At 42.5% G+C, this 9,104-nt stretch overlaps 1 pseudogene; it reads left to right on the forward strand.

The window, feature by feature from the left end:
* The window catches only part of LOC100356665 (rho-related BTB domain-containing protein 3 pseudogene), a 39,324-nt pseudogene extending 32,563 nt beyond the window's left edge, over positions 1-6,761 (forward strand).
* The last annotated feature ends 2,343 nt before the right edge of the window (positions 6,762-9,104 follow it).

Consider the following 9,104-nt stretch of genomic DNA (forward strand, 5'->3'; position numbering starts at 1 on the left):
GTTGGTGTCACTAAGAGAGGTCATGTGACCTGTATAAAGAAATTATATGGAGTCATTAAACTATATTTTAAGCTTTTACTTATATTTGTGCTCTGTATTGCATTTTGTTTATGTTTTAAGAAACTGACTTGTAGTAAGATAAGATGCAGTATAATTTTCCTATTTTAAATAATGGAAAATAGACTAATACCAATTTTTTCTGTAGCTTTTGGTATACTGCATGCTGTATGTATGATTTTCAGTATGCTTTTCAGTATGATTACTGGCCTTGAGTGAGAAAAATTTGAATTATCAACTTTGGAACTCTTACAATTCACAGAATACATTGGTGGGGGGGGAGTATATTTAAGTCAATGTTTTCTAAAGAAATATTTGTACTAATTGATCACAGTTCCTAAAACTGGTCTCAAAAACAAACATGAACTTTGTTTTTTTTTTTTTTATTTTTTTTTTATTTATTTATTTTTTTTTGACAGGCAGAGTGGACAGTGAGAGAGAGAGACAGAGAGAAAGGTCTTCCTTTTGCCGTTGGTTCACCCTCCAATGGCCGCCGCGGCCGGCGCGCTGCGGCCGGCGCACCGCGCTGATCCGATGGCAGGAGCCAGGAGTCAGGTGCTTTTCCTGGTCTCCCATGGGGTGCAGGGCCCAAGCACCTGGGCCTTCCTCCACTGCACTCCCTGGCCACAGCAGAGGGCTGGCCTGGAAGAGGGGCAACTGGGACAGAATCCGGCGCCCCGACCGGGACTAGAACCCGGTGTGCCGGCGCCGCAAGGCGGAGGATTAGCCTAGTGAGCCGCGGCGCCGGCCCAAACATGAACTTTGAATTAGCTGTGGAAAAACAGAGAACACTAGTCAAAAATTCACTTGCCTGACATCTACAAATCATTGGCATGGGCCACACTTATGTGGCACTTATTGCCTGTGTTTCAATAGAACTTGCTTCTTCTCTCTATCTCTCTTTTAAAAAGGTTTATTTTGTTTATTTGGAAGGCAGAGTTACAGAGAGGAGGGAGAGAGAAGGAGAGAATAAAAGAAATTTTCCATTTGCTAGCTTATTCACCAACGTTATGTTTGGGCCTGGCCAGGCTGAAGCCAGGAGCTTCTTCCAGATCTCCCACACTGGGGCATGGGCCCATGTACGTGGGTCATCTTCCACTGCTTTCCCAGGCACATTGCAGGGAGCTGGATCAGAAGTGGAGCACCCTGGTCTGGAACCTGCACTGATATGGAATGCTGCTGTCACAGGTGGAGGCTTAGCCTGTTATGCCACAATACCAGCCCTGTTTTATCTTTCATATCTGGCAGAACAACTCTGACAAATTCTTCCCATGCTACCAAAAGGAATTATCCAGATATAGGGAGCATTAGCAGAGCTCTAGATATGAAACATACTGACAAACTAGCTTTGAAAGAGCTCCAAATCTGTAAGTAATGAGTGCAGAATGAAGTTATATGTGTTAGTGAACTTGTACACAGATTTGATAGGTTATACTCTCCCCACAGGCCATACTTTTAAGACCCTTCCAATAAATAACATATCATCAGCCCTTACCATCCTTCATAATCTAGTCTGTTTCCCTTGCAAAAACCTTGATGTAAAACTTCCAGAATTACCCTCTGATATTTTATGGGTGAGATAAAGTAGCGTCATTCAAATCTTGACCACTCTGGGCAATCTGATAAATAAGTGTGTGGGCCATGTAAAGCTCAGATCTCCACTTTCCTGGAAGTTGTATCATTTGCTATGAGCATTAGGGATAAACATCAATACAGCATAAGAACTAATTTTTAAGAAGGAAAACCAGGAATTAAAAAAATGCAGAATTTCATATGGTTTTCACTCGAGTAGAGGAGAGTTATGATGTGTTAGGTCTATTCTCCAGGGGATATCCAGGAAATATATGGATGGTTTATATGCTGCACATATGTATTCAGGCATTTACGTCCATAGCTACCCATAAATACACACTGTGTCATACCCAAATGACATCACAATTTAGGTGGATTTGAATTTAGAATACTACAGTAAAATATTACAAATGAATTTTAAATTATTCAGTACAACTTTTAAAAAGTTATCAGGAATTATGTAGCATTCTTAAACAGCTCTACTGAGCTAAAATACAACTCATTCATCATATGATGCTTCATTAGCATTGCACACTCAATTCGATGGTTTTCACAGATATGTGCAACCATCACCATTGTCAGTTTTAGGGTAATTTTAGCACCTCTAAAAGAAACGTGCTTTAAGCTATATTCTTACTATCACCAATCCCTGCAACTTTAGGCCATAAAAATGTACTAATTTCTGTATATTTGCCTACTGTGAACATTGCATGTAATAGTTGGTTGGATCTGGCTGTTCTTATATACAGTAAGGGACCTCTATCACTCAAGTGGAATCTGGGCCCTACGTCCCAGCACCACTCATTCAGAACATATTTCCAGCAGGAGCTGCCAGGGGGTAGGAGTAAAAATGAAGATGTCTTGTCCAACCAGAAAAATTAGACCCCCAACTGGCAGCCAGCAGGATACGGAGCCCTGTGCTCCCAGCTGCACGGGTCTAGAGTGGAATTTCCATTTCACTGAGTTGGGAAGAGGGAGCAGGATGCGGGTCTTCATTCAACTGTCACTGGATCTTCATTTTCTTAGTGGAGCTTATTAGATTTTCTTCAGCAAATGTTTCTTCATTTGCTGTATATCTTTGGGACTATTAATGCAAATTTTCAATTGTTGGCTTTTTGATTTGTTTTTAAATAATTAAAATTCATTTCAGTGGAATGAGGGTCCACACTGTTACTTACACTGTCATGACAGAAGTCTCTATAGGAATCACACAGTGTTAATGCTCACATGCTTAGTGGCTTGTGAATTATGTTTCTAATTATAACATATAATGTGCATTAGCTAGTATATTAATATTCAAATTCAATTAAATTTTTTAGGTATCATCTGAACGACTCACATTATTATTTTATATGCATTGGAGATTTTGTGGGTGCTAAGACGACCTATATGATTATAAATTAAAATTTTTATTTTAAATCCTGCAATCATCATCATCATATTCATTGAAATGATAAAATCAGCCCAGGTGTAATCTGAAAATCCTTCATGATTCACCATGCTGTTAATTTAGTAGATAATCTGAGAAAATCTGAAGCATTAACTAATAGTTTTTTCTTCAATGGTACTTTATTTATGCTTTCTGGAAATGTATGGTTCCTAGGTATCATATGGTTCCAAGTGTTAGTTTTGGGCAATATTAAACAAGATTGCTCCAATTGTCTAAGTTTTTGTTTTCTTTTTGTTGTTTCTCATACTTTTGTGTTTTCCTATTAGGAGCTATAAACATTATATATTATGCATAACTTTATGTAACTGAAGATGTTATAATTTTTTCTGATTTCACTCATTTTAATGCTTCCTAATAGCCCGTGTTACAGCTTTTGTGTTTACATTACATGTTCACTACCATCAGACATGCCCACTACACTTTGTGTATAAGCACATGGTTGCCTGTGTGTGTGTGCACATGTGCCCATATCACTGAAAATAATACTGATGCAACCTGGCCCTCATTTCAGTGTTAAGCTGTCTTCAGAACTGGATGCCTGTGAGGCAGAGCACTGGGGCTCTTCTCAAAGTGATGGACTGACTTGTGTTTCCACAAAATTCACATCTTAGAGACCTAACCCCCAGTGTGACTGTACTTGGACACAGGGTCCTCAAGGAGATAAAAATGGTACCTTAAGAGTTTGGCCTCGTAAGGAGTGTGTGTTTGTAAGGAGACACCAAACATGCACAAGGCCAGAGGAAATATCACGTGAGAACACAGCAGGAGGGTAGCTGACTAGAAGTTAGAGAGAGGGCTCTAAAGAAACCAAACCTGCTAATCCTGGACTTTCAACCTCTAAAAGTATGAGAAGCAAATGTCTGTACTTCAACTTATACCACCTTTGGTAATTTTTATGGCAACCCTGACAAAGTAATATACCCCATTTTCTGCCTACTTTTCCAGCAGCCACCAAGAAGGTCCACACTAGAAATCATCAGACAAATACAGAAAATTAAAACTGTCACTTCAGGTGGTTAAATGCCTCAAAAATAGAAAGATACAAAATAAGCAACCTAACTATGTATATCAAGGCCATAGAAAAACAAACCAAGCACAAAGACAGTTGGGGAAGAAATTAAGATCAGAGCAGAAATAAATGAAATAGAAACATAAACATAAAAAGATTAACGACATGAAGAGTTGATTTTTGAAAAAAATTTAAAAGAAACAATAAAATGTTAACTAGGGTAAGAAAAAGGGAGGCTCAAATAAATAAAATGAGAGAATAAGATATTAAAACTCCAGGAGGCTAGCATTGTGGTATGATGGGTAAAGCCTCCACCTACAATGCCAGAATCCAGTCTGTTTACCAGTTCGTGTGCTGGCTGCTCCACTTCCAATCCAGCTCCCTGCTAATGGCCTAGTAAAACAGCAGAAGCTGTCTCAAGTACCTGGGCCCCTGCCACCCAGGTGGGGCCCAGATGAAGTTCCTGGCTCCTGCTTCAGCCTGTCCCAGCACTGGCAATTACAGCCATCTGGGGAGTCAACCAGTGGATGGAGGGTCAATCTCTCTTTATTTCTCCCTCTCTCTAATCTGAGTTTCAAAATAAATCAATCTTCTAGAAAATAAAAAATAATTGATATACCAGAAATTTTATTATTAGGAACATTAACAACTAGACATCAAAAACTTGGGAAACTTAGAAGAAATTGATAAATTTCTTCACTCACATAATTTACCAAAACGGAACCATGAAGAAGCAGAAAACTTGAAGGAACAAATAACAAATAATCATGTTGAAACAGTAATAAAAAGTCTCCTGCCCACTGCTGGCTCCCAAGGCCCCACTGTGCCTCTGCAGCGCCGCGGTGGAGGCGCACGAGGGGCCGCCATGGGGATGAGTGCACTGCATGTAAACACGTTGCTGCCAGGCCCGACCTGCTGTGGGCAGCCACCCGGCCCCCAGGCGCCGCCCGTCCCCGCGACTGGAGATCCTGTCTATCCACATCGTGGTGCTGGGGAACGAGGGGTACGCGCTCCACCAGGACAACCGCACGTACCTGGGGAGGAGCCCGCTGGTCTAGGGGGACGAAAGCAGCTTGTTGCTGAACGTAGGCCGGCAGGATCCTGCAGTCCGTGTTCACTGAGTACCACACCAGCGCTTAAGAGAGCACTGAATTCAGTTCTGGGAATCATTGCTGCTGCTGGCACCAGAAAACAAAAATGAAGAATTACCTTGCACGTACCCACTGTGCACCTCAGACCAAGAGAGCTGCGGCGCCACCACTAAAGGCATCCATCTTGCCAAGGAGCTAGGAGCCACCTACCTGGCGCTGCCCAGCCTTGAGGGCGTCTACATCGGGAAGTACTTGGGAGGCATGCTAGAGTATTTCCTGATCCAAGCCTTGAATCAGAAGATGAGTGGAAAAAATGAAGAAAAGAAAAATGAGCAGCTCCTTTCACGGAGTTAGACCACCTCAGCTTGAACAACCGGAAAAATGCCGGCGCTGAAGGCGGAAGTGTCGTACTAACAACGCGACTTCACCCGCCGCTGTGTGGACGTGGTGTCCTTCCACACGGATCTGCAGGAGCACAAGATCGTGCTGTGCGCCGTGAGCCACGTCTTCACGCTGCTGTTCGACGTCAAGAGCCCCACCGACATGCAGGACGCCAGCACCGTGCGCCCCACCCAGGACCGCGATGCGGAGCCCTCTGGCAACCCGCCACTGCGCGTGCCTCACCCACAGCCTGCGCTTCATCTATCCTCAGGTGCTTCTCAGTGCGAAGAATTGGAGGACGGTATCAGGAGGAAGTTGAAAGACTCTGGGGGATGTTTCCAATGTGATCGAGAAAATTAAAATGCATTTAAAAAACACCGGGAAAGAAAAACACCAGAATTGCAAAACCTGTCAAGCCAGGAAGCCTCGTGTTTTACAACACTGCCATCACGTTTTTCCTTAACAAACCCATGCTTGCTGATGTCGTCTTTGAAATACAAGGTGCGTCGGTGCCTGCCCACTGTGAGGTGATGGCGGCAGTGTTAAGTCTACGGAAGACAAGAGTGTCCTGATCCCCCTCTACAGCGTTTCCAAGGAGACTTTCTTGTCGTTTTTAGAGTACCTTTACACAGACTCGTGTTGCCCAGCGGGCATCTTCCAGGCCATGTGTCTGCTGCTCTGTGCGGAGATCCAGGTGTCTAGACTAAAGCACATCTGCACAGCACGCCCAGCCGGGAGCTGGCCTCCATGAACCTCGACATAGTGGACATGCTCAAGAGGGCCAACTTCCACCGCTCTGATTGCCTTTCAACCTGGCTCCTTCATTTCACTGCCACTATCTACCTCTTCTTCAGCCAAAAGCGTGAATTTCGGGATCTTTCAGTGGAAGAGTGCAGTTTTGTGGAAAAGCACAGATGGCCAGCGAATCTGTACTTGAAGCAGTTGGCTGAATACAGAACGTACATTCACTCCCAGAAGTGTCGTTGCCCAGTAATGTAACCTGGAGCTTTGATAGACACAAACACGCAGGCTTTTATTACCATTATGAGAAGGGAATACCTCTGGGTTCCAGTGAAAAGCCAGTACAGGCTTTCCAAATAAAGTCACATATATATTTTTACTTCCTCCTTTCCAATTTTGATACCTTTATTTATTTCTCCTCCCTAATTACTCTTGCTATTGTTTCCAATGCTTTGTGGGATATAAGTGGTGAAAAGAGGACATCCTTGTCACCTTCCAGATCTGAAGGAAAAGGCTTTCATCTTTCCCCATTCACTATGATATAGGCTTTATAATTTCGAGGTACTTCCCTCTATACCTATTTTGTGGAGGTTTTTCTTTTATCATGAAAGGATATTGAATCTTATCAAATGCTTTCTCTGTATCTACTTGGATAACCATATGATTTTGGTTCTTCATTATGTTGATGTAGTTTATGATGTTTATAAAATGGCTAATATCAGAAGGACAAAATAAAACAAATGCAGTTGAAGAGGTGGAGAAAAGGGAGTCTCCTGTTTACTGTTGATGGGATTCCATTGTAGAAGAGATATTAGGAGAGCAGAAGGAGTTTCCTCAAAAAAATTGAAAGTGCACCTGCCATATTAACCAGATATCTCACATCTGTGTGTACCTTTGAAGGAAATGAAATCAGTTTATCAAAGAGATACCTTCACTCTCGTGTTCATTCCCACAAAAGTCACAGTAACTAAACTGTGGAGTCAACCTATTTGTCCATTAATAGGTGAATGGATAAAGAAAATGTGGTATATAATCATAATGGAATATCTTCAGTCATAGGAAAAATGAAATATTACCAGCAGCAAAATGGATGGAATTGGAGATTCATTAAATTAAATTAAGCCAGACACAAAAGATGAATACCACATATTCTCTCTTATATGTGGATGTTAAAAATAATTAATCTGGGGGTTGGCACTGTGGTGTAGCTGGTAAAGATACCTCTTGCAGTTCTGCCATGCCATATGGGTACTGGTTCAAGTCCCGGCTGCTCCACTTCTGATCCAGCTCTCTGCTATGGCCTGGGAAAACAGTAGGAGAAGGCCCAATTCCTTGAGCCCCTGCACCCATATGGGAGACCCAGAAAAAGCTCCTGGTTCCTGGTTTCAGATCAGCCCATCTCCAGCCACTGCGGCTATTTGTGGAGTGAACCACTGCTTCTGCCTCTCTGTAACTCTGCCTTTCAAACAAATAAATGCATATATTTAAGTAGTTAATATGAACATAGAATTATGACTCCCAGAGTCTGGGAAGGGTGGAGGTTGAGTGAGAGAGAGAAGCTGGGTAAGGAATCTGTAATGACAGTGACACAGAAGTAGAAAATTCTAGTGTTGCACAGCACAGTGGGATGACTGTAGTTCACAAGGTCGTATTACATACTGTATAAAGAACTGGAAGAGAGGAGCTGGTAGGCCCCAAACACAACATGAAAAAAATGGAAAGACTACTGCCTGGCCTGAGCAGCTTACACTGTGCATATGGTTGAAATATTGCACTATATCTCTCAGATGCTCAACTACTACATGTTAATGGATATTAAATAACAGAATTTGTAAATTCAGAAACATCTATAGAGCTCACATTGAACTATTAAAAAGGAATTAAATAGGAAACAATTCATATACATTTGCATAATAAAATCACTTGAGAGTAAATTTAACCAAAGATGTCAATGAATTTTATACTAAAAACTGTAAAACAGGACCAGCGCCGTGGCTCAATAGGCTAATCCTTTACCTAGCGGCGCCGGCACACCGGGTTCTAGTCCCGGTCGGGGCGCCGGATTCTGTCCCAGTTGCCTCTCTTCCAGGCCAGCCCTCTGCTGTGGCCCGGAGGTGCAGTGGAGGATGGCCCAAGAACATGGGCCCTGCACCCCATGGGAGACCAGGATAAGCACCTAGCTCCTGCCATCGGATCAGCGCGGTGCGCCGGCTGCAGCGCGCCGGCCGTGGCGGCCATTGGAGGGTGAACCAATGGCAAAAAGGAAGACCTTTCTCTCTGTCTCTTTCTCTCACTGTCCACTCTGCCTGTCAAAAATAATAAAAATTAAAAAAAATTTTAAAAAACTGTAAAACATTGATGAATGGACTGAAAAATGATATAAATAATGGAATGATACTCCATGCTTATGCACTGGACAAATTTATATTCAAATTTATATTTCCATACAATGTATTGCAATGTACATATTTAATTCACTTCCAATAAAAATCCTCAAGTCATTCACAGAAAAAAGAAAAAATCTTAAAATTCATATAGAATTGCCAAAGACCATAAATAGGAAAAGAATGTGACAAAAGAATAAAGCTGAAGATATTATATTATCTGATTTCAAAACACATTACAAAACTGTGGCAATTAAAACAACATGGCGGCCAGCGCCACGGCTCACTAGGCTAATCCTCCACCTTGCGACGCTGGCAACCCGGGTTCTAGTCCCGGTCGGGGTGCCAGATTCTGTCCCGGTTGCCTCTCTTCCAGGCCAGCTCTCTGCTGTGGCCAGGGAGTGCAGTGGAGGATGGCC

This window comes from Oryctolagus cuniculus, chromosome 16 (assembly GCF_964237555.1).
Source record: "Oryctolagus cuniculus chromosome 16, mOryCun1.1, whole genome shotgun sequence".
Classification (NCBI taxonomy): Eukaryota; Metazoa; Chordata; class Mammalia; order Lagomorpha; family Leporidae; genus Oryctolagus; species Oryctolagus cuniculus.